Source organism: Mus caroli, unplaced genomic scaffold (genome assembly GCF_978045245.1).
Source record: "Mus caroli unplaced genomic scaffold, Mus_caroli_1 scaffold_11, whole genome shotgun sequence".
Lineage (NCBI taxonomy): Eukaryota > Metazoa > Chordata > Mammalia > Rodentia > Muridae > Mus > Mus caroli.
Window position 1 is genome coordinate 63,004,104 of NW_028227266.1, and position 25,373 is coordinate 63,029,476.

Here is a 25,373-nt window from a genome sequence, read left to right on the forward strand (position 1 = left end):
TGTATAATAAGACCCTATTTCATTAAAAAAAAAAAAAGCATGTCTAAGACAAATTATTTTTCCTATGTCAGTTGTTTCCAGGCCCCCTATGACTTTGGGGGAGACTGAGGCCCTACAATAGAGGGCATTTCGTAGGGTATGGGTGTTTCTTCTTCTGATAAACACGAAGGAAGGCAAGGTAAAGACTTCCAAAGTTAGACTTTCAGTCTAATTTTGGTTGTATCTTTCTCCCTCTCTCTCTCTGAGGCCTTGGCAGTGTAGAACTTCATATGTAGACCAGGTTGGCCTCAAACTCACAGAAATCCACCTGCCTCTGAAAGAACCTAGTGGGGAAACCCCCACTCAACTTCTGATTCTGCACGCACCCAAGAATCACGAACAGACCGTCTTGATGTAAATACACAAGGTAGTTTAATGGCGGAGCTCCGGGTTGAAACATATCTCACACAGGAGACAGTGGATTCGACCACGAGGTTTGGAAGCTAGGGGTTTTTATAGAAAAGGGGCTGGGGCTGGGGGAGGAATTGGTACGGTTTCACATGATTGGTCCATTTAAACATCAGCAGACTGTACATGCAGATAACATTTAACTTAGGTCAGAAGGGCCGGAGATAAGGGGGTGCCAGGCCAGTCCGGACATGTCATTCTCTTTATCTTTATGGCTAAGCAGCCTCAGGAATGTCTTAACAACGGGCCTGCCCGGGCATGTCCTGGCCTGTTCTGCTATGTTCTCAGCCCCAGGTTTCAAAGCTCACAAACAACTCTTTAGGCTATTTGACATAAATTACATGAATCACAGGTCTCAAGTTTTATTTTCTTTCACCTCTGCTTCCAGAATGCTGGGATCACAGACATGCACCATTATGCCTGGCTACTTATTTATTTACTTACTGACTTTTTTTTCTTTACTTATTTGAGATAGAGTCTTGCCGTGTAGTCAGGGATGGCTGAGAGCTCACTGTATAGACCAGGTTGGCCTTAAACCTCAGTGAAGCTTCTCAATAGCCTATCATTTAAAGAAGCGTAGGCCAGCGGGAAGTGATATCCACGGCTGGCTTCTGAGATGAGTCACAACTGAAAACGACTGGCACAAACACTCTCCACCAATCTTATTAAATATTCAATCCATATTCAAAGTTATTAAATATTGAGCACCATTTAATAAAAAACAAGCAAGTTAATCAAGCCTTCAATTGGTGGTGGATTCACAAAAGCCCGCGAAGCAACCTTCCTAATATTTCTACCCTTTAATGTAGTCCTCACATTGTGATGACCCTCAACCATAGAAATGTTTTTGTTGATACTTCATAACTAAATTGGATACCGTGACGAATCGAACCATAAGGCAAATGTCTGTGTTTTCTCATGGATTAAGGCAGCCGTGGTGAAAAGGGTCAAACCCGGAGGGGTTAGGACCCGCAGGTTGTAAACCACTGGTTTAGAGTCACTCACTCTGGGCTGCATTCTAGTCTTTCACTTCCCTCTTTCTTTTTCCAAAGAGTTAGTGATTTTTATTTGTTTTGTGTGTATGTGTGCAGGGGCAGAGGGCATGCCACACCACCTGTGTGGAAGGTGACCCAGGGATTGAACTCAGGTTGTCAGGGTTGGCCACAAACACCTTTATCTACTGAGCCATCTCACTGGCCCCTTCAGTGTTTCTTGGTGGGTATGAAAATCAATCACATGATGTGTGTGAGCATTTTGGGTTGTGGTGGGTTGTTGAGTTACTGTTTGGTACGAGTCTGGGATGCATGTGACCTCGTGTGTCCTGTGAGCAGCTGTAACACTGGCGAGTTACCTTATAGTCTGCTCCTTTAATGGCTTCTTCTCTGTACCTCACCAATGGCTAGGACACTAGAGGTCCTGTGGTTCCCTGTAACCCAGGGTGGCTTCCCCAGGTGACTATGTCTCAAGGTTATGTGCGCGAAGTCAGCTCCCAGAGCTGAATACCTTCTTAGGTTCAACCCTTGTCTTTTTGCTGGCCATACCCTGGTCCCCAGCCTGGAGTGCGAGAAGGCACTGTAGCATTGAGAAAAGACTTCGAACAAGCTGGAGCTCCATTTCAGGTCTGCCACTGGGTTTTGTGGCTTTGAGTAACTTAGGCTTTTGAAGTCTCCGTTTCCCTTCTTTAAAGGGGGAATGGTGATGTTTGTTGTATAGGATGGTTGTGGCATTATATGTGTATTTTATTAATGTCATAAGCATCTAAAACTTTTTTAATTACATTTTTATTTAATGGATGTGTGACTATACCACCACACACACGTGGAGGCCAAAGTGCAAATTCCAGGAGTTGGTTCTTTCCTTCTACCACGTGGGTCCCAGGGATACAACTTAGGCTGCCAGGAATGGCAGCAAGCACCTTTACCCACTGAGCCATTTCACTGGCTCAACATATTGTAAATATCTTCTTATTCTTGTGATGAGGCCAGGTTTGGTGATGGATCTGAGGAGAGGAAGATATGGAACTAGAGTCAGGGGAGGTACCAGACATCCTTCTCCAGTGCTCCACACTGTCACAGTCCCTTTCCTCTGAAGAATTCAACACTCCCCCCCCCCAAAGTTCTGGTCTTTTCCTTACCCAGCCAGTCCCATGTGTCCCTGAGAGTCCCCAGTGGGCTCCATCCTGGGGTTTTCAGAGGGTCTTTGTAGGAAAGGTGATCCTAGCAAGGAGACCTAAGGGAGGGAAGGCATGAGGGGCCATCTCAGCTAGGAAAGGGGACAGTACCCCTTTTCTTAGCCCTGGGCACCCCTGTCTCTGGGATTTATTTCCAGGAAGAAGGAGTCATTCCAACTTGGACAGAGAGTTCTGGCTTCTGCCCTCTCACCCCGTTCAAGCAGAAAGGCACATCCTTGTGCCCACAGAGGACAGATAACAGCACAAAGACTTGAGTTGGGGTGTCAGATTCTGGGTCCCTCAACCAGCTCATGGTACCTTTTCCCTCCTTCCTAAGGTATAATATGTGTGTGTGTGTGTGCACATATATATGCATATGTGTATATGTATACAGGTATATATATATATATATATATATATATATATATATATATATATATGATAGAACATACTTCTATGTATCGCTCAGTTGGTAGAGTGCATGCCTCACATGCATGAAGTCCTGGGTTTGATTCCCAGCACTGTGTAAAACCTGGCATAGTGCCATACACCTGGAATCCTGCACTTGGGAGGTGGAGGCGAAAGGATCAGAAGTTCAAGGTCATCCTTAGTTAAGTTTAAGGGCAGCCTGTCATGGCTCATCACCATCACATTCAGCTGAGTGTAAGCTTTTGGGTGGCGACTGGGCTTTGTTTGAGATTCTACCCTTTGGTGAGTAGCATAGTCTTAGATGTTACAACTTCCCAAGTAAACTTGGAGAAGTTGGGCCAGGCCAAGCACTATTGTGCCTCCTGCAAGCAGGCTCTCCTGGCAAGTGAATGATGGATTGTGGGTTCCGGCCGACCCCAAGCTGACTCCTAGAGATGTTTGCTAAAAGTGCTTCTGGCTCTGTTGTGACATGTGTTCTTGGAGGCTTGCCATCTGGGCAGGGAAAGCCCAGCTTTATAGATCCGTGCAGCTTTTTAGAGTATGGCAGAAAACCAGGCACCCACCCCCCTGTCCCTCAGCAGTCCTTAGACACATGATCCCTGCCTGGCAGTATGTGAGTGCAGCCAAGGAACGAGCTGGGCAGGACAGCCTGCTTTGTGCTGCTCTAGAGCACAATGGGTATCCAGAAAGACCCACCCAGCTCCACGAATCCACCAGCCCACTTAGACATTTCTACCACACAGAAAGTCAGAGTGAGAGGCACGGTAAATAAAGGTGGAGCTCAGAACCTAAAATCCACTGTGCAGAGGAAGCTGTGTAAGCCTAGACTAATTTTAATTAAGCTAATATTAACCGCAGACAGTGGCCAAGTGCCACCAGTCACTGTTCCAGGAAATGGGCTTTGGTTTAATCCTCAGAAGGCTTGTGGTACTGTTAGCATTCCCATTTTACAAACAGGGAAACTGAAGCTAGAGGGACTCAGTGATCTTTCTAATGTCATAGTGAGTGGAGCTGGCTTCCCAGTGTGAGACTCACACCCCCTAGGGCTATGGAGTTGGAGACTTTTTCCAATGTCAGATTTGGTCTCCTCACTGCCAGATGGGGAACTTCATATATCACTAGATGGTTGGTCCTGCAAAGGAGGGACTAGACCACTAGAGATGGCAGGAAGCTCCTGGGGTGCAGAATTTAAGGAGGGACTCATTCTGGCGGGTGAGTGACCGGGTGTTTGCTAAGTGCTTCACCCTGTTTCAAGCTCTACTTTTGTGTTGTGAACAAGAGGCTCTGCCTTCTGTTGTCCAGTTTAGTTTGAAATTCCAAGGTAAGGAACTGCTGGGGAGGTTGGTTTGGAGTTTTGGGACCTGAAACCCCAATGTAGAAAGATTTCCACTGCTCACACCATTCCTGCAGAAGCCTAGCACTTACTGGATGAACCTGGCCTGATAGAAACCTGGTCTGGTGCTTCCAGAGCAGGGCTGCCTGTTGTGGGCCAATGGGAAGAGGGCTTCTTCTTATTTCTCCAAACCCCACTGGGCTGAAATGGGCAGATGACAGGGAATACTCCTGGGGAAAGAGCTGGATCCTCTGGCTGCACGGGAGCCTGGGTCGAGCGGTTTGTCCCAAAGCCACAGACAATCTGCCTGTTTTAGTGGCAAAATTCTCCCTCCAGGTGCAGGACACCTTTCCCAAGTGTGGGACCTCTCCTCACTTCAAGGGAAGGAAACACCCCACCACCCCCACCTCTGGCAAACAGGGAAGCAGGAGTGAGCCCCTCATATCTTGGAAAGGAGTAGGGGTGACCAGCAGGTGTTCCCACCACCTGTCCAGGACCCACTTACAAGCACACGAGGTGTAGTCTAAAGTGTCACCTGACTGAAGACTTCCAGGTGGCTCTGGGTGCAGTGTCAGGCCTCTGAACCCTATCATTAACATGCACCCTCCTCTTTCCCCCCCATCCCCCATCTCCCCTGTTTGAAGACCTTGAAGTCTACAAGAAGCCCCGCTGGTCTAAGTCCAGCCTTTGGAGTTGACCACAGCATGGCAAGTTCTTGCTCTGGGGCCTGGATGTCTGCACTTTACCTGGTGCAGCTCAGCTTGTTCTGCACACTGAGTTCTTTGCTTTTCTAGCTTCCCCTGGGTATCTATCTGTACTCCGCTTGTTAAAAACTCAGTTTGGGGCATATTCCTGGTCCCCTTCCATCCTGGGCTAGCTTCGCCAGCCAGAGCTTCTACAAAGAACAGGTGCAGAGGCCACGCTAATCAGGAGGAAAAAAAGGGAGGCGGGGGAGGGGGGTAGGAGAAGGGAGTCGCGAGGGGTTAAAAGAGATACAGAAAAGAGAGAGCGGGGAAAAACGGTAAAAGAACGAAAACGGGTGGATGCAGAGTAGGGAAGTGAGAAGAGAACAGAGGGAATTAAAGAAGGCAACCGGCAGAGAGAAAGCCAGGAAAAAGAGCGAGGGAATGCGCGCGATCGCAGGGTCTGAAAAGAGGTGGGAGGGAGAGGGAGAGCGGAGGGAGGAGGGAAGAGGGAGGGGCCGAGGGACGCAGGGGGGTGGGGGCTGCCGTGGCAGCAGTCGCAGCGGCTCCAGCCTCCTGCTTGCTCACTCGTTCTCAGTGCCCGGAGCCGGCTGCCCGGCTCGGGGCGGTTCGCAGCTCCCGCTCCTGCCTGGGGACCTGAAGCCGCTCTGGCTCCGGGGGATAGGACCGCGCGACTGGTTGGCCCAAGCCCGGGGCGCGCCGCGGAAGCAGGTAGATGGCTGGGTGGGGTCCGCGGGGACCCGGAGCCTCGGAGCACTGTGGGTGCACTGGGTCCGGGTGTGGGTTCCAGTTCAGGGGAGGGGGCTTTGCAGCGTCGCGACTAACTTTCCACCAGCTCCGTGGGTCCTCCGTGGCCAGGTCCCGGCTCTGGAAGGCGAGTTTGGCGAGGGGCAGAAGGTGGATGGCTGGGCTTGCGGGAGCGCCCGGGGGTCTATGCGAGACGTAGAGAGCCTCGGCTGGGCCAGGCGCGCGTCCTCTGGCCGCAGTCAGGACGCAGCGGCCGCCGCGGCTCCACGTGCGGGGGAAGACCCGAGAGTCGCGGTGCGGGTGTCCGGAAGAAGGAACCTGCCAGCTCTGCGCGAATCTGGGGTCTCCCGGGCGAGAGCCATTCTAGATGTGCGGGACCTTCGCCCCGCACCGCGTCCTTTCGACCCGGGTCCCGACGCAGAGCTGCGGGGCCGCGCGCAGGTCTCCGCGGAGCCCAAGCCCAGCCGGTGCCACGCGCAGCGTGGACTCACTCTCTTTTTTTCCCCCTAATCCTGTCTACCCATTTTCACTGAGGGAATCCCGGACGCCCTGCAGTCCTGCGGGTTGTTCTTGGCTACATACCTCCGACCCTCGGCGGAGACCCCAACACCCAAAGTTAAAAGAGAAGCAAGTCCCTCCTGCGCTCGTGGGTGGCTGTCCCGAAGTTCCTAACTTCTCTCCCAAACGCGGGCGGTAGTGTTGTAGGTGGGGACACAGTGGTCCTGGTGGCAGCCCTGCGCAGGCACCTTCCCCTAAGATTTGATTTAGTCTTTTAATTTTTAGGAGGAAAAAAAAAAGACTTGAAAATAGGTAAAACCGTTCCTTCCCGGGACCAAGGTTGCGAGTGGGACGGAGTCACGATCGGTCTGTAGTCTGGGAGCTCTGGGTCTCCGCCTGGCGGGCCCCAGAGCCCTCGAACCCCAGATGCTTTTTCCTGGAACTGCCTCCCACGCTCCATCCCACTGTTGTCGCGTCTCAGAATCCGTCCCCGTGAGTGCCTGCTGCGAGGCCAGCCGGCCTCTTTCCGGGCTGGTGATGCTCTCGAGAAAAACCGGTCCAAGTGACTGGGATCAGATTCTCCCACGCCTGGTCCCTCCGGGAGCCTATAAAGCAGGGCCTCCCGCAGGTTGGAGGATGCTTACCAGGAGGTTAGGGCTCCCCGCCTTCCCAGCTCTCTGTGGCAAGGATACTTGTGCCCAGCGCATCTGCGCCCATCACTCTCCTGGGGGAAACTGGGGTTAATGTCCTGACCAGGTGGTGGCGCGCGGCAGGCTGCCGGGACTGTCCCGAGCCTGCCCCAATGGTGTTTTGGCTCCCGGAGTCCAGTGGCTGGATTCGCCGACCCTCATCTCTTTCCGTCTTTGTTGGACTGCAAGCCGAAAAGATCTTTTGTGAGGCTTAGAGGAGGTTTAGAAGTAGCAAAAAAGCTGGAGGTCTTTTCAGAGAGGATCATCTACGGGCCATCGCCCCCTCCCTGAAGGTTGGGTTCAGTGTCCCAGAGCATTGACATTAACTCCCAGCCTAGGATGTGACGCTTAACCTTCGGTTTCTTTGGCGGCTTTTCCTGGGTGTGCACCAAGCGCCGGGCTCTTGCTGTTGCTCACACATTGTTTAAGCCCCTAGAAAATTGAAGCCTATAACTGCAGTCCTTCCCTTTCCTCCCATTCCGCAGATCAGCCTGCTGAAGCCCAAAGAAGTGAAGGGACTCGCTTAGAGCTGACGAAGGGAAGTAATCCAGTCTTCCTGCCTAAGGGCTGGGCACCTTTCCTGATTTCCCCCGTTGATTTCCCCTTTCTTAGCGTTAGGCCATTGAACGATGAAAAGGCTGGAGGGCCAGGAGGTTGGAAGGTTAGAGGCAGGACACCGGGGGTAACCAGCATCTCCCAAGAGGAGCCATGCCTACTGTATGCCAAGTTTGTGCTTGCACTGTCTGCTTTAAGATGCCACGGACCTGCCTCTCCGGTGGCCTGTGGGACACACGTGGAGGGCACAACAGGGGTTGCTGTGTAGCAGAGTCCGGCAGGCACTCTCAGCTGAAACCATTCCCACAGGATCTCGAGTGAGCCTCACACACTACTACGGGAAGAGAAAGGTTTCCCAAGCCAAGGTTTCACTGCTAACCCCAGGCAGTGAAACGGTATGGGCCAAGGAGAACTCAAGTTCAGCACTTGGCCTACAGGTCCACAACCTCTGTGGAAGGGGAAGGTTAGCAGTTGTCTCTGAAGGCAGAAGTCAGTGACCCTAGGGCCAGGGAGATGGCTGTGGAAGCTGCGAAAGTTGTTACCCCTCTCTCTCCTGCTTGTCCCCCCCCCCCCCCCCGCAAGCTACCTAGGTAGGCTTCACGAATTCCTTTGCTCCTGCCCAGCCTCACTTTTAGAAAGCAGGTGCTGGCAGATGAGCCCAGTAAGGGTGCTTGCGGCCAAGCCTGACAACATAAGTTCAATGCTGGAGACTCACGTGGTGGGAGGAGAGAGCTGATTCCCACAAAATTTGTCCTCCTGCCTTCACATGCTTGCTGTGGCATGTACCCTCTCTCCCGAAACACATACATAAACAGACAAGTGTAGTAGACTCTAAGTGCTTGGATATTCTGAGCTTTGTATGAACTGGGCCTTTCCCCTCCTAGGGACATCTGGTCAACCCTTAGCTCTGCAGCAACTCCTTGGGCCCAGGGACTCAGCCAAGCATGGTCCCCAGCTTACTATGCCGACACTCCAGGTCCTACCCTCCTATGCTTACAGTCTAGTTTCAAGGACAAGGCACATAAACACATAAAGATCTCTGAAGAACAGTTGGCAATATAACAAATGACCCCAGTCTCACCTCAAGGGGTGACAAGATCTGAAACAGTTGGCCCTGAAGTTTGGAGTGTCAGCTGGTTGCCAGGGGTGATCCAGGACAGCTGTATTGCTGACCTTATTTGTATGTGGCACTGGAGAGTACCCCTGAAGAGTTTCTGCTGGTCAGAGCATGGCAGGAGGGAGCGGAAGCATGTCGGCAACTGTGATCTTGCTAGGTCTCCATAGAGACCGCTGCCAGGTGACTATGTACCTCTGAAACTCCAGCACCGACAGCTGCCTGGTAAGCTCTAGAGCCCCACTGTACAGACCGGTAAGTGGAACCTCGGGTCTGTAGACTGGGACAGCTGTGCAGTCTAGGGGACCCAGAATTCAGGTGTCCCTGACGAGTCCCATTCAAGTTAAAGTGCTGATCTTCTGAACTGGGGGATGACTCAGTAAAGTGCTTACTGTGCAAACAAGAGCACCTGAGTTTGAGTCCCAGAACCCTCATGAAAGGCTGAGTATGGTGATATGCCCTTTGTAATCCCAGTGCTGGGACTCACCAGACAGACAGACAGACAGACAGACAGACAGACAGCCAGACAGACAGACAGACAGTTTAGTCTAATGGATGAGTCCCAGGTTCTAATGAGAGACCCAGCCTCATAAACAAAGTGGACACCTCTTAAGGATGACACCTGAGGTTGACCCCAGCCCTCTGCATGCATTCATGCACCCGCATGTGCAAATGCACCCGCATATGCATATGCACACATACACACACATAAAATAAATATGCATAAGAACTGGAGTCCTTCTGTCTGTCTGGGAGGCTGAAGCGTCATGTTTCTGCAGGGGAAGGGCTTATAGCAGCCCAGCTCCATGGACTCACCCTCAGTGGTGTGATTCAGTGGGCTTGGGGTGGCCTTGCTAATTGCCCTTTCTCTCCAGCTTTCCACCATGCTGATGCTCTCACTGTGAGAACCACATTTTAGGTGTGGGCAACAGAGGAAAGGGACTGATTTTCTTGGAGGCTCTACTGGAGTGGCTGGGGGTAGGGGGGGCTGGGACAAGGCTGTGATTTAGCACCAGGGACTCCCAGGACACTCTTATATGCGGTCCCATCCCTCCACCCCCCAGGTGGCCATTGAATTAAAAGAATATTTTATCTTCATCAGCACACACACAGAGAATATATTGTCATGTAATTAGGGAATAAATAGGTGTCATGTGTTGGCTGCAGACTCTGTGCCCTGTGGCTCTGTGGGGGTTTATTAGAGTGGTGTTATAATTGAGAAGATGCCATCCACTCCCTGAGCCCCTTATGAAACTTGCATGGCCAGGGTGACCATTGTTCAGAAAGGTGTGTCTTCTTCATCTAAAAGGAAGGCAGTGGGTTGGGGAGGCAATGGCAAAATGCTTGCCAAAGCTTGTTGGAATCTCAGCTCCGAACAACCCGGTTGTGGTGGCACAGCCCTCCAATTTCAGCAAAACAAGGGTGGAGGCAGGAGGATCAGGAGTTCAAGGTCATCTTCCACTAAGCTGCAAGTTCAAGGAGAACTTGAGCTATGTATGTGAAACTCTGTCTCAACGTCAAGGAAGCGAGGGAAGGTGGAAAGAATACAAGGAAGACGGAAGGAAAAGAAGGAAGGGAGGAAGGAAAGACAGGCGAGGGTCCGCAAGTTGCTTCTCCTGATACTGAACTAACTGGGCTTTATTTGACAGTTGCCCTGCAAGGTGTTCTTAGGGAACAAAGGGGAAAAAAAAGAAAGAAAAAAGAAAGAAAGAAAACAAGAAACTGCCTGTGGGAACAGAACAAGGCTTTGAGGAGTCTGCAGCACATGCTGTTTGTTGACACCTTCTGTCTGTCTGTCTGTCTGTCTGTGACTTGGAGCGGAATCTCAGTAGGAGGGGGAGCCTCTTCCACTCACTGATGGGGCCCATCTACCATGTGTGTTAATTAGGCCCCAAAGAAAAGAATCATAACAGAATTGTTCTCCCTAAATGCTGGTATTTTTCATCTGGATTCTATTTATTGATTATTTTACAGTCGAGAAGGAACAGCAATCCATGTTTATTTCTTTCTTTATTTTTTTTTATAACAAATAAAGCTAGCTGCAGTAATTATGCAGTCACAACATGTCGTTCTGGAGCACGAGGCTGGAATTTATTCAGCCCGAGTCAAACATTTGGGTGAGATCTAATTGAGAAAGACGTTTCCAAGAACAAATATTTAGGAATTCGAACTTGTGCTGATGGCCTTTTGGGGCCAGTGTGAGTACCTTGCCTGTATCTTGATCCTTGAAGGTGGAGGAAGAGGAAGAAGGATCGACCAAGGGTCAGTTATGGTAAGACCACTGTCAGAATGCGAGGCAGAAACTTGGGATCAGCCAGGCTCAGAAAAGGGAAAAATGATCCCGTCAGAGATGGCGAGGGACGGGAGACTCAAGATCAAATATAGATCGAATCTTTATTGAACGCCCAACCTTGGGGTAGGCTCAGTGAGGGTGGGGAGTAGGACTAATATATCTTATTTATCATCTGTAACAGCTCAGGTAGCTATAGAGACAAGAGCCCTTGACTGGAGAGGGTGTCAGAGCAGCAAGCAACAGAAGACCTGAACTCTCCTAGCGGGAACAATAAGGGACTTGGTATCTCCTATAACAAGAGGTTTAGGCTATTTCCTGCTCCAAGGTTGTTTCTTTCAGTGGCTTGGCTACATCATCGAAGATCCAGATACCTTTCATCCTTTGTTCTCAAGGTCACAACATGGCTGCAGTGGTTCCAAGTCCTCAAAATCATGTACAGTGGCAGAAAAGACATGGAAGGGAGCCTTTCCCCAGGCTCTGATTAAACTTTGCCTCTTGTCTTCTTGGCTGAACTTGTGAGTCCAGTGCCATCATGCCTGCCCTAAGCAGAGGCCAGGGGAAGAGATGTTCACAGTTGGTCTAGAACAATCTTGATGGGCTATGGAGTCTCAGAAAGGAACAAAATTGGATAGGATCAAAAGCATCAAGCTACAGAGAGTTTAAGACCCAGGTTTAGGGGCTGGAGAGATGGCTCAGTGGTTAAGGGCACTGACTGCTCTTCATGAATTCAAATCCCAGCAACCGCACGATGGTTTACAACCATCCGTAATTAGATCTGATGCCCTTTTCTGGGGTATCTGAAGACAGCTACAGTGTACTTACATATAATAAATAAATCTTAAAAAAAAAAAAGACCCAGGTTTGAATCCTCTCTACTCTGCTCTTCCAAAGGTCGTGAGTTCAAATCCCAGCAATCTCATGACTCTGGGCAAAGTATTTTAACCTTTTGTGCCTCGGTTACTTATCTATAGAATGGGATTAATTAGGAAGATAAATCTGAGTTAGCCCAATGACTACATTTGACCAATACAAGGCAAGTGGAGGGTTTGAAGATTTGACTTTTTGAACATCAGGGAATATATAACCAAATTCAGGAGATGTTTGTGGATTCTACCATCGCCATCATAGATATTCAGGAGGCAGAGGCAGAGGTAGAGGAGGCAAGATGGCCAGAAAAGCAACCATAGAGGAAAACCTTAGCATCAGAGGGAGGCACAGCAGTCATGACAGGCTTCCTAGAGGTGGTAGTAATCAGGGCACATTCCAAGACTCTGGTGCTGAAGCCAAAGAAGGTTGAAAGCTCTGTCTGCCTGCTTTACTCTTTTTCAATGGTGGGATACAACAAATCAGGCTAAAATAGGATCTTCCTGTGCACCCACAGAAACTGCCTTGAGACAGGGTTTTATACAATCCCAGATTCCCTGTGTAGCTGAGGAGGACCTTGACCTTTGAATTCTCCCACCTCCACCTCCTGAGTGCTGGGATCACAGGCATGTATCATCTCATTGGGTTTAAGTGGTTTGGGGACTCAACCCAGGACTTCTTTCATGTTGGGTGAGTGCTCTACCCACTGAGCCACAAACCCCGGATAGTGGTTGATGGTACCTGTGGGGTAGGTATCGCCATTGTGGACCAGAGGCCACTCCTGCTGCTCCCTCACAATGCTGGACTCCTGGCTTCAGTGCTAGCTGGTTCTCAGTATTGACCTCTTAGGCCATGTCTCAGCATTAACTGCATTATAGCATCATCATCATCACCACCACCACCACCACCATCACCACCCTTATCTTCACTGTGGGGGTTTGGGGTGTGCATTTTTGACACGGAGCCTCATGTAGCCCAGGCTGGCCTCAGATTCACTGGTGGCTGAGGATGACCTTGAACTGTCAATTCTCAGTTACATCCTCCTGAGTGCTGGGATTCCAGGAGTATACGTGACCTGGCTTAGATAATATTAGCAATATTTGATGCCTAGCAACCATCATGACATTTGATGGCATCCATTTCTCAGATGTCTCCATATTCTCAGTGCTTGGACCGACTTAGAGCGTTTTGCTAGCCCCGTGACTCCTATGCTCTCTTCCCAGTGTCTAAGCACAACCTATATCTTTACTGTTTTCCTCGGAGATAGCTCCCTGGCCTGAGAAAACTCCAGTGGCATTCTGGGTGATGACACCCAGCCTCCTGCTCTGTCATCTTGCCGTTCAGGGACTAGTGTGTCCCGCGCTATCGTCTCGCCAGCAAGAACACACGGAACACAGGATCCTTCTGCAGCAAAGCTTTATTGCATCTTGATGAGGAAGACTCCGAGTCCCAAAAAAGGCGCTGCTTATATACACCTCAGTGTCCACACCTGATTAGCTGCTCACCCATGACCTCATGAGCAGTGACTTGGTGCGAACACACTCTCGCACATGCGCATATTGCTTGTTTAATGGCGATTGTAGAATGCCAGAAGCGGCTCTCCACACTAGTGTGCTCTCTAGAACAGTCTGAGGGACTTTGTTAAGGAGACAGAGTGGATGTCAGTGCAGAAGTGGCTGTGGGTTCAGAATCCATGCTGTGAGCCTATTGTGTAGCTCTGGGGCCACTGTCAAGCAGCTGGGGGAATTTTCTATCTTTTTTTTTTTTTTTTCCTTTGAGATCTTTCCAAAGCATGAACGGGATGAGGCATAAGCTCCCTATGTAGACATTTGGGCTTCTCACAGTCTGCCTTCATCTTATCTTTTTCTCCCCTGCTAAGCCTCTTCCCTCCTCCCCTGCTAAGCCTCTTCTCTCTTCTCACCTCACCTGTTCCCCTCTCCTCCCTTCCCTGCTAGGTCTCTACCCATCTCACCTCTGGACTTCTCCTCACCTTACCTCTAGGCCTCTTTGCCATGGCAGTAAGTCCTGCCCTTCTCTGGGTTTTCTGAAGTAGCCTTCCCTTTAAGGCCTGCTTCGAGCTGTATCCTCATTAGAGCTTCCCTAAGTTCTGGTGCCCACAGTGATCTCCAAGTATTGACCTCTCCTTCCCTGAACTGTAGCAATTACTGCTCACACCATGAATTCCATGTTTAATAGGACACTGCTAATGTCGTTATTCAGCATTATTTCAGGGTGCTCCTCGTCTCTCCCAGTTGGATCCTAAACCCATTGAGATCCTCGATGAGATAGGCTAAGCCCTTATTTGTGGCTAGCACTGCGGCCATTAGGTGGTGGTGGTGGTAGTAGTGGTGGTTGAACCAGGGCCTTGTGCATACAGGACAGTTCAATGGATATTTGCTAATTTCTTGAGACAGGGTCTAACACAGCTCAGACTGGCCTTGAACTAGCTGTGTAGCCACAGGTGACCTTGAACTCTTGATCTTCCTGAGTGCTGGAATTACAGGCATGCATCACCAGACCTGCTCTCAGCGGGTGTTTATTGAATTCATAAACCAGAGAAATAGATTATTTCCCTGGAAAAAAAAAAGCCTGTTTTTTTTTTTTTTCACTCAACCTCAATTGAAGGGACTAATTTTAATGAATGCTTCCCGTATGTGGAACATTACTTTAGGCAGTTGACAGTTACCTTGTAACTGTCTTGCAAGGGTTCAGGGAGCAGATCTGGCCAGCAGGGGGCGCTGGGGGCAGCACGGGGCTGGCCTTCATCTATTTATACTTAAGTATCTTGTGGACATTCTTGCCATTCCTGGTCTGCTGGTTTCTGGTCTCACACTGTTCTGTGGCTTTTGCAAATCCCCAGAACTTTGAACAACTTACTTCAGACTGCCAGCTTTCCGCTGAACACTTTATTTGACAAAGAAAAGGGGGTGAGGCCAGTGGACCAGGAGAAGACTGAATAAAGGTTCTCAGAGTCGCTGATGGCTTCAGATGACAGTGGGCAGGGTGGGAGCTCCTCTGAGGTACCAGGCACGTAAGGTGTTTAGCAGAGGAGGGAGTGGGCTAGAACCTCCTTAGGCACCACAGCTTAGTAAGGACTTGGATTGCATGTAGGCTCTAAACCTGGGCTTCCTCCTTAAACAAGGTTTAACACTCAACACCTAGTCCCCAGGCGCGTGCAAACATGAGCACACATTTGAATAAAAGAGGCAGGGTCTTGGAAAGTTCAAGTGGCAGGCCCCAACTGGATGCCTATCTCAAATGGTGACCTTCTAGGGCCTTCTGAGGGAAGGGCTTCATGGGATGCCTTCCACAGACTGCTTTGGAGTTGGTTTTGCGGATCCTATCTCTAGGATCTATTTTCCTGCCCCAGCAACCTGCCCTTCCCCTGCCTGACCCGCCTGCTTTATCACCGGAGCTTAAAATAAATACAATAAATATAAACACCCCCAAACTTTTTCTTTCCTGCAGAGGATGAGCAATAATCTACATATGCAAATAAATGGCATGCCAGCCCCATGAATATTAATTTGGAAAGGGAGTCTGAGGCTCTGAACTACACTCAGAGCCAGCAAGCTGGCATTTTGCAGCCCCTTGGGTGCACGCAGATAATCAGGCCTCGTGTTTTAAGGCTGCCCCTTCCATCCTGGGCTCTCTTCTCACCTAAAGCAGTTACGGGGCAGATGGAAAGGGTCCTGGGTAGCTGGGCTTGGGGCTCGGGGTGGTGGGTGAGCTTCACTCTGGGTCTTTTTCTGAGCTTGTCTTGCTCCTTTCACTGGAGACCAGGCCTCAGCTGCCCTTCCACTCAGGCATGAGCAGTGAGTCACCAGGGCCAGGTCACCGTTCCGGGGGACACCATGGGGTGAATGTCAGGAAGTCTACAAGATGTGAGAGCGACAAAGCCTCCAGAGTTGGCTTGTTCTGCCTCTCATAGGGAACTAGGGACACAGAGACCTGGAGGAGTGGTGACTTCTCAGACTGACTCCGTGCTTTGTGGCAGGAAGCAAGAAAGCTTATTCATTCTTTTCTCTGAAAAGCACATTTCTTTTTGTGTGTGGTGGAGTGAGTGGGCTGGGTGGCATTTCAAGTTTGTATACTTTTGGGGAGAGAGTCATTCTCTTCTGTGAACAGTCACCCAGGGACAGGTGGCTTCTAAAAACCCTGTCTTGTATCCCATTTGGAAATCATTCCTCTCCTCCCTCAGACTTCCATCCTCTCCTCCCTCAGACTTCCAAATTAGATTAGCCACAGAGCAGAATTAATGAGCACTCTCAGCCGAGATGATGCAGGATGGGGAAAAAGGCCCAAGTGCTTCCAAGGACCAGGTAGGGTGAAAGCCCGCTGGCCAGGCTGCCAGGTAAGGAACTGCAAGGTGTCCCCAATCCCTTTAGGACTGGGAAAGTTCCGGGGCAGCTGGACATAGAGAAATGCTATACCATGTAGCATCATTGAAAATGGGGGTAAGGGTGGGGGCTTGAGCCGAGGCTACATATGAACCAGTAGGAAAGTGCTGGCCTAGCATGCATGAAACTCTAGATTCAATCTCTAGACCTGCATAATACCAGGGGTTGTGGGCACACCTGTAATCTCAGCACATGGGAAGTAGAAGAAGAAGGACTGGGCTTACAAGTGAGTTGGAAGCTAGCCTGGGCTACATGGAACCCTGTCTCAACAGCAACAGCAGCAGCAACAACAACAACAACAACAACAACAGCCAACTAACCAACCAAACAAAAAACCAAAAAAAATCCCATAAAAACTACTGTATCTTAGGTTGGGCAAACTGATAACCCTCTGTCATCACAGCACCCAGAAGGCTGAGGCAGGAGGATCTCAAGTTCTCAAGTTTGAGGTCAGCCTTGGGAAGTCTTTATCTCTCAAAAAAGAAATCTGTCTTGGGCTGTGATGAGCTTCAGCGTAGAGGGCACATACCAAGCCTGGGCTCTCCATCACTGCAGAAATAGTTAATCCTTTCTCTTACTCTTTGTTGTTGCTTGTGAGGTATCAGGTCTTCTTCATCTTTGCTTTTTTTTTTTTTTTTTTTTTTTTTTTTTTGAGACTTTGAGACAGGGTCCTATGGAGCCCAGAGCCCAGAGTGGCTTTAGACTCCTGTGGAGACTGGCCTTGATGTCCCAGCCTTCCTGCATGCACCTCCCAAGTATCAGGTTTATAGGCATACAATATCATGCCTGGCTCCACTCCCCCTTTTCCTTGTCCGTGAATATTAAATAAGCAGCCTTACTTCTTATGGCTCCTTTATGGGTTCAAGTTCCTATGACATATTGGTCAAGCAGGTATTTTAGTCATTTGGATCTTTCTTTCCAGACAGACCTGCTGTCTGCCCTGTGTCTGTGTATGTGGGTCTTTGTGGGTGCTGATGTCTCTTGGTGTGTTGTGTTTTCTACGAATATGTACCTCTTATCTGTTTCCGAGCAGTGTCATAAAAAGGGGTGTGTCTTCGTGGTGTGACTTTTGGTGTGTTTTTTGTCTGCAAGTGGCTGTGCCTCTGAGTGTCAGCACCCTCGTGTCTGCATACATTTCTGCACACACTGAAGGCCCAGTATGGACAGATCTTGCCAGGGCTGGGTAGCCTAGTGCACAGAGCACCCTGGGGCCTACAACTTCTCTAAGGTCTTCAGGATGTCCCCTGCTCTTCCTCCCATCTCTAGACAAGCCTCAGAGTCCCCAGGACACTTGCTAATTGCCCTCTGTCTCTTCTCTCTGCCTCCCTCTAGAGGCGTCCTGAGCTTGGGAAAGCTGCTACTGTGGCAGCTAGGCTAGCCCTAAGTCATTTGCATTTGTGTTTGCATCTCATTTGCATGGTCCATACAGACTCACTTTCAGTTCTGCAGTTCTCAAGGTAAAAAAGTAGTGCTTTTCCTGAAGGTCATTATAATAAGCCTTTTTAGCCTTTTTTCCCCCCCTTTTTTTTTTTTCTGGTTCAGACTTTCTTCACGGAATTCAGGGAAAGAAGGCAGCAGAAAGACACCCAGAAACCATTGCTTTATTCTCAGCTCTTCCAGCTGTCAGGTAAAATCCCTGGGTCTGTAGGTGGAGGTCCTGGGCTTTGGGAGAACAGATAGTCTCTGAAGGCAGGTCTGGGCAGGGGCCACCTGCTCCTCTAGTTCCTGGGCTTAGATCTGCAGAAGGGAACAGCAGGCGATCTCCCCCCCCCCCCCCCCCATAGCTAGCCTGGAAAACAGAGAGGATGAAGTGTGTCTTTTCCTTTCCTTTAAAATCCCTAACATAATTGGCCATCTTATGTCACAAGCTGCATCCCAAAGGCTTCCTCAGGAAGGCAACACCTGACCAACATATTCTCCACAGCCCAGCGCCAGGCGCTGTGTTCCCCTGTGAATGTGGATTTGCAGTCCTGGCTCTGCCTCTCATTAACTCTGTGTGTGTTCGTGTATGTGTGTGTATGTGTTCAGATGCTTGAGTATTGTTCTTAATCACTCCTATACCTTTTCTGTCTGTCTGTCTGTCTGTCTATCTATCTCTATCTATCTATCTATCTATCTATCTATCTATCTATCTATCTATCTATCTATCTATCTTTGAGATGGGGTCTCTCACTGAACCTGGAGCTCACAGTGAGCCCTGGGGATCTACCTGTCCTTTCCTCCCAGTACTGGAGTTACAAGGGTGAGCTGCTCTGCCTGGCTTTCTATGTGGATTCTGGAGAATCTCAACTCACATTCTCATGCTTGTGCAAGAAGAGACTGAACCAGATCTCAGTGAGAGACTCTGTCTCAAGAACAAGCTAGACAGGGGTTGAGGATAATACCTGAGGTTAACCTCTGTCCTCCATACTCACACGTATACACATGAACATAGGTGCACGTGCACGTGCACACACACACACATGCACACGGTGCTTTACTGGGGACAGGGCTGCTATCTCAGAGCAAAGAGAGGGAGAGAAAAAGGAATTTAGGATAAGGATACAAACCAGCAAAGGCAGACAGGCCCATCTCAGGAGGATGCCCTGATGTGCAAGTGACACTTCACGATTCCATAGCTGTGTGTTGGAGAAGGGGAGGGACTTATCTACTGTCCCTTTGGCTCATATACTATGATGGAACCTTGGCTGATATTGCCAGGACCGCTGAGGCTCTGTCTCCTTCCCCTGGTGTGCGCTGGCTCTGGGTGCAAAGAGCATTTGACAAGCCATGGGTCTAGAGAAGAAACCTGTTCTGGGGCACTGTTGTTCTTGAGTTTGATGGAGGCTATACCAAAGCTGGCTTACCAGGGGATGCTGGGGTGGGGGCAGTGTTAGCTGAGACTGTGGCCTTCATGCAGATAGTGACTGATGACCGGAGAGGCAGGTGGAACTCAGCAAATCCAGCCACACAACTCCAGGGTCTCATTTGTACCCCACCAGTCAATGGATGCACTCATTCTTGGGGATAGGTGCTGGAGCTGGTCTCTGCTTGTAGGCAGGGCCACCAACATCTCTTGATCAGGTGAGGGGTATCTGGAAAGCACTCATTCTCTAGTCTGCATGATTTAGTTTGCAAAGAGTCAGATGGGAGCCATTTCTACCAGTCCTGGCTTTATTCCTAGCTCAGCTGGGGGATGGGGGACTAGAAAGGCTCCAGGCTTGCTGTTGCCAGGGGATCCTCAGTCACTGCGGAGTGAGCTGGCACCCCACGACATTTACATTTCAGTCAGAGGGAAGGCTGTTTTCCCTGGTGAGCTCTGTCATGCAGGCTACTGAGTCAGAGACCAGGGTGTCTAGATTTGAATCCAGCTCTGCATGCAAAAGCTGGGTCACCTTGGATGAGTGATTCAACAGAATTCCATCCACGGAGTCATTTCTGAGTGCCTGCTGGGGGCTGTTGGTGGTGTAGCAGTATGACAACACACGGGGCACAGACACCGCCCTGGTCCCTGTGGGTGTGTTAAAGTATAAATAAGTGAGCAGATGACAAGGTGGCAAGTGAGACCGGGGACAGAGAGTGAGAAGGAGTGGTGGGCTGGAGAGGGACTGACTGCAGTTATAAATGAGGAGGCCAGGGAAGGTTTCCACAGAAGCACCTTCCGAACACTGATGTCTTAGGAATGTTGCTCCGTGCCTCAGTCTCCCCATTTGTACATGGGTTTGTTTGCTTATTTCTTTGTGTGTATATGCGTGCATGTTGTGGGTATGCACGAGAAGGTAAGATGTGGGCATTGAGGGTCTTCCTCAGTCACGCCCCACCTTATCTTTTGAGGTAGGATCTTTCAATGAACTGAAACTCACCAGCTGGCTAGACGGACTGTCCAGCAGGCCCTGGGGAGCCTCTGGTCTCCACCTCTCCAATGCTGGCCTTGCAGATGCACTTCCCCACTTTTTTTTTTTTTTTTAACCTGGCTGCTGAGATCTGAACCCAGGTCCTCATGCTTACACAGTCATCCTTTTACCCACTGAGCCATCTTCCCTGCCCTCGTCTGGGGTTTATGGTATCACTGGGCACACAGGGTTGTTGGAGGGTAACGCCAGTTATCCATCGATACATCGAGTGTGCATCCGGCCAGGGCAAATACTATCATTATTGTCAGAGCTTCTCAGGTGAAGCCCATCTCTCCTGCCTCTGGGAGGTACCAGCATGGGCTCCAGACTGCAGGGTTTCAGCAGCCTTCATCTCCCCAGGAGTGGGAGCGGCTCTGCTCCAGGCTTCCCCAGCTTCTCATTAAAGGGGGACATACAGCTTTCAGTTAAAGAAGCAGCATTCACATCTTCTTTTTACTCAAGCCTCTGACTCCCAGAGGGAATCGTGACTGAGCTGTTGGCAGAATCCAGGCTCAGGAAGTGACTCCTGCTTTGTCTGTGGAGCTCCTGCAGATGCAGAGGGCTCAGGCCTGGGCTGGGGGGCTGCCCACCCAGGAAACCAGGTTCCCAGCAGCGGGCATGAGGCCATGCTTGCTTCCTGCTCTTGGCCAGGTGACTACTGTCTCTCATTCGCAGGCACTGAGAATCCCTTCAGCGATTCAGATGCCATAATTTACCACGGGTGAGATTTTTGTAGCTGTAATTTACTGCGTCTGCAAAGCTAGGGGACCCAAATCCCGGTAGCCCACAGTATAGATATTGCATCTAATCAATCCTCTATTACCATGCAAACACATCCTATAGGCTACTGATGTCTTTCCCTTTCAAACACTTAATGTATAATTAATGACACTTTGAATGCCAAAGAAGACACCAGCCTCAAAGCTCCTACTATGATTTATACCCACCCAGACAGGAGAGTGGCTTATCAGTCCCCTCATCGTTCTGCAGTGGGTCCCCTCCCACCGTCACAGTGGGAAGCCATGGAGGAGAAAGAGAGGGCAGGCAGCCTGCCCTCCAGAAAGCACAGTGCCCAAGTGAGTGGTGGCCATCCGAAACATTTTTTTTTTTTTAATATTTTAGGGTGAGGTCTGATGTGGCCTAGGCTGGACTTGAACTCACCATGTAGCTGGGGATGTCCTTGTACTCCTGATCTTTCTATCTCTACCTCCTGAGTATTGGGGTTACAGGTGTGCACCACCAGACCTGGCTTATAAGGTACAGGATATTAAACCCAAGGCATTGAGCATACTAGGCTACTCTACCATCTGAGCTACATCCCCAGGCCTTTGTAGTTAGCTTCTTGATGGCTCTCCCCACCCAACCCTCTCACACTGCCTGAGAGCTACTCTTCTAAGCTACTTGTCGTGCTGATGAAGACACAGGCTTTCCCAAGTCCCTGATCCTCCCTGCAGGCAGGTGGCCCTGGAAGGAGTGCCTGGTGTTTCCCACCCCGTGGGATAGCAGCGTAGACACTGCTCTGAATAACTGCCTGAGAATTCAAAATCATGCGCAGGTTAGGTACCGAAACCATGCCTTCTTCTTTGACAGTGAATGGGGAGCGAGCAGTGGCTCAGTTGGTAGACGGAGTGCTGCTGGCCCAGCAGGCACACAGCCATAGGTTTCACCCCAGCACTGAATAAATGTCATGATGACCCAAGCCCAAGCACTGGGGAGGTAGAGACAGGATGAGTAGAAGTTCAAGGCTACCCTTAGTTATTTATGGAGTTAGACACCAGCTTGGGCCATACTGAGACTTGTCTCAAGAGAAAGGGGAAGACAGGAAGACAGAGGAGCCTAGGAGATTCCTATGGAGAAAGTGCAGGAGACAAGGAATTGGATGCCATGTGTCGGGGGACTGGCCTGCTCTGGAAAGAGTGGGTTCCATGAGAAGCCCAACCTCTAAGTCAATCTTGGGGTTCTCTGTAGCTTCTGTGTCAGGAATGGAGGCAACAGGCCCATCCTAGAGGACTGTGACTGTCTAGTGTGACAACCCAGGAGGGCAGTATACAATGCCCTGGAGAAGGGGATCAGTCATGCGAGGCATGAGGGGGCACCTGAGAATGGATGACAAAGACAACCATTGTGGCAGGTGTGCACACGCTCACAGCGAGCTTTCTTGAGTTAGAGGATTTGGGGTCCCGCCACCTCTCTTCTGTATAGCCTGCCCAACTCATCCAAGATCTGCTCTGTGTTGTTATTCAGGCCTCCACTGAGGTCTTGGTGGGCGACAGACAGCCTTGCTCCTGGCCCAGGAACTTTCACAGGGCACACCCCTCCCCCAGTCCATCTCAATTCATACTCTCTGAGGCAGGATGAAGGATCTTTTTGAGTGCAAAGTGGACCAGGCTTCTGCACTGTCGGAAACCCTTTAATGCTTCCCCATTGCCCTCAGGATAAAGTCAAAACTCATTAGCGTGGCAGTCAAGGCCCAGTTAGCTGCCTCTCTCCATAATCCTCCCCTTCACCAAGTTGCATGGTCCTCAGGCTTCGGAGTGCTTCCAGCACCACTGGCCCACCTCTCTGCCAGTCCCTTTGTCTGTCTGACCCTTTCTTCTTTTCCACAGGTTAGACCAGACACTGCTTCCTCCAGAAAGTCTTTCCTCTGCCAGGGGATTGGGCTTTCTGTTCCCCTGCAGCCTTGCAAAACCTCAGAAGAGCCCCCATGTCTAGGGGGCTAGGAATCTAGTCAAGCACGGGCCAGTAGCCAGTGGCTTCCCTGAAGATCTACTGTCACACTAAACTGGGGTAGCCTGGCCTTGATACTGGGGCTCTCTCTGACCTGTGGAAAGAGATGGGGCTGGAAGCCAACCTCTTGGGTGCAGTGTGAGCCACCGGAGCTTAGAGCCTTGAGACTCTGGAGAGATGTTACTAGAAAGATCCAGCACCTGCTGGGCTTTAAGAAGCGTCTGGGTGCTGAAGAGCTAGAAGGGATTAGAGTATTGGGGTGGGGTATTGCTCCTAGCCTGAGAAATGAGGGTGGACTTGCACACCTGAGCCCAGTGATAGAAAATTATTTTTGAAAAAAAGCTTTCCTCTGTTTCATTTTTGGTCCTGTCTCTGAATTTCATATATGGTTTTACATTTGTTTGTCTGTTTGTTTATTGTTCAAGAATGGGTTGAGGTGATGCCTTATTTATCCCAGGCAGACCTTGAACTTGCTATGTAGCTGAGTGCTTCTACCTCCAGAGTGCTGGGCTCACAGGTGTGCACCACCATGCCTGCCCAATACAGTCCTTGGGATGGAACCCCAGATCTTGCATCCACTAGGCAAACCCTCTAGCAACTAAACTATACCATCAGCCCCCATATTTTGACATTTGAACGGCTTAAAATTTTGGCCCCAACTTGAGTTTTCCACCCCTGTGTGACAAAAGGGACTTAAGAAGAGATCTTCAAAGGTTTGGGGGGGAACCCATCTGTGTGGTGCCTCCCGTCCTGCTGTGCGGAACCAAGTCTAGCTGCCAGTGCAGGTGGGGAGCAAGATTGCTTCAAAGGGGAGGGATGGAGACAGGGAGATGACATCACTGGTTCCTGAGCTTCGAAGGTAGGAAGGGCAGAGAGGACCTGGGTTTAGGCCAGGAACTGCTAGGGGCTCCCCACTGGAGGCTTGTGTCCTTCTGGGTAATTTCCATCTTTAATTTCTCGGTGTTTTATGAACAGGGAGTAAATCAGGATCCCACACCGACTGCTTCATGTAAAGGATTAATAAACTGGAGATTTATGGGGCAGTGGCAGAGGAAGGCAATGGAAATGAGAGGAGGCGGCTTTCCAGGGGACACAGCGAGGCTCAGGATCTTCTCTCTGGGGTAGGGCATCTAGAGGGAGCAGTCTGCTGAGATCATTGCCTTTTGGGGCTTGAAGTCAGGACTGGGTGGTCAGGTTGGGTCAGGTGCCTGACCTGTGTTTTCGGTCAGCACAAGTCAAGGCAGTTAGCTCATACCTGAGTAGGTCTAGGTAGAGTAGCATAAAGATGCAAGCTCAGGGCTTGGAGACAAATGAAGTGATTTTGAGTTTAGGGCAGGACACACTGACCTTTGCTTCCTTTGTAGCTGTATTAGTTATATTTCAGGTAGTGGAAAACCTTGGACTCAGCAGCTTGTGCAGTAAGAACCCAGGTCCTTGCCACTCCTCAGAATGTTCTCTGCAGTGTATTGGCACAGGCTCATGAGAGTGCTTCATGGTGGTAGGATGGATGCTGCAGTCACCTTCAACATATTCAGGCAGGAAAAGTATCCAGTGAAAGGACATGCATGTCTCCCATGGGACATCTTTATAAGAGCAGCAACAGTCTTCCCAGAGGTCATTCAATGGTTTATTGTTTTATTTTTTAACCATCTTCCCAGCCAGAACTGACTCGTGCTTCTTCATAGACCAAATTGAGTTCAAGGCTAGCCCAAGCCATGTGAGACCCCGTGTCCTAGTTTCTTTTCCTATTGCAGTGACAAAATACCCTGACAAGAACAACTTAAGTGAGAAAGGTTTATTCTGGCTCCCCGAGCAAGGCCAGCATTGTGGGGAAACCAGGACAGCAGGAGCTTGAAGCAGGTAGTCACATGGCACCCACACTCAGGAACAGAAAGTAGACTACATGCAGCTCAGCTTCATTTCCATGTACACAGTCCGTGATCCCAGCCAGAAAATGGTGCCGCCCACAGTGTGGGGGTCTTCCCACCTCAGTCAGCTCAATCGAGATAACCCCCTACTTGCATCTCTAATCCTGGCACCCAGGAGGCAGAGGCAGGCAGATCTCTGTGAGTTCAAGGTCAGGCTGGTCTACAAAGTGAGTTCTAGGACAGCCAGAGCTATGTAGTGAGGCCCTGACTTAGAAAAATGATGAAAAGATAATTCTCCACTTACATGTCTAGAGGCTTAGCTCCCAGGTGATTCTAGATTCTTTCAAATAGATAGCACTAACCATTGTATCTTATCTCAAAATACATGAACTAATAATACACACACACACACACACACATACACACACACACACACACAAAACACATGATAATAATGCTTCTTTCTTCACTTGCATTCTTGAGTGTTTTTTAAAAAAACTCTTTATGATGGTGATTCTCCACCAGACTCCAAGCAGGGAGTGCAGCACTGTGCCCCTGTCTGTAGCTCTGCCTCTGAAGTTGTCAGCATTTTGTCTACTTGGTTTCATCTTCCTTCTCCCTTTCTTAGGAAGAGTTTTTAAGATGAAGCGAAATGAAGTCTGC

General features: G+C 49.9%; 1 protein-coding gene across 3 annotated transcripts in view; it reads left to right on the plus strand.

Annotated features, from left to right (window-relative positions):
- Positions 1–5,615: 5,615 nt before the first annotated feature.
- Positions 5,616–25,373, plus strand: part of Megf11 (multiple EGF like domains 11) — a 314,168-nt gene continuing 294,410 nt past the window's right edge. For all 3 annotated transcript variants that reach the window (XM_085844708.1, XM_085844706.1, XM_085844707.1), the window contains exon 1: positions 5,616–5,794. The gene's annotated coding sequence lies outside the window, so the exon portion shown is untranslated. The remainder of the gene's footprint in view (positions 5,795–25,373) is intronic.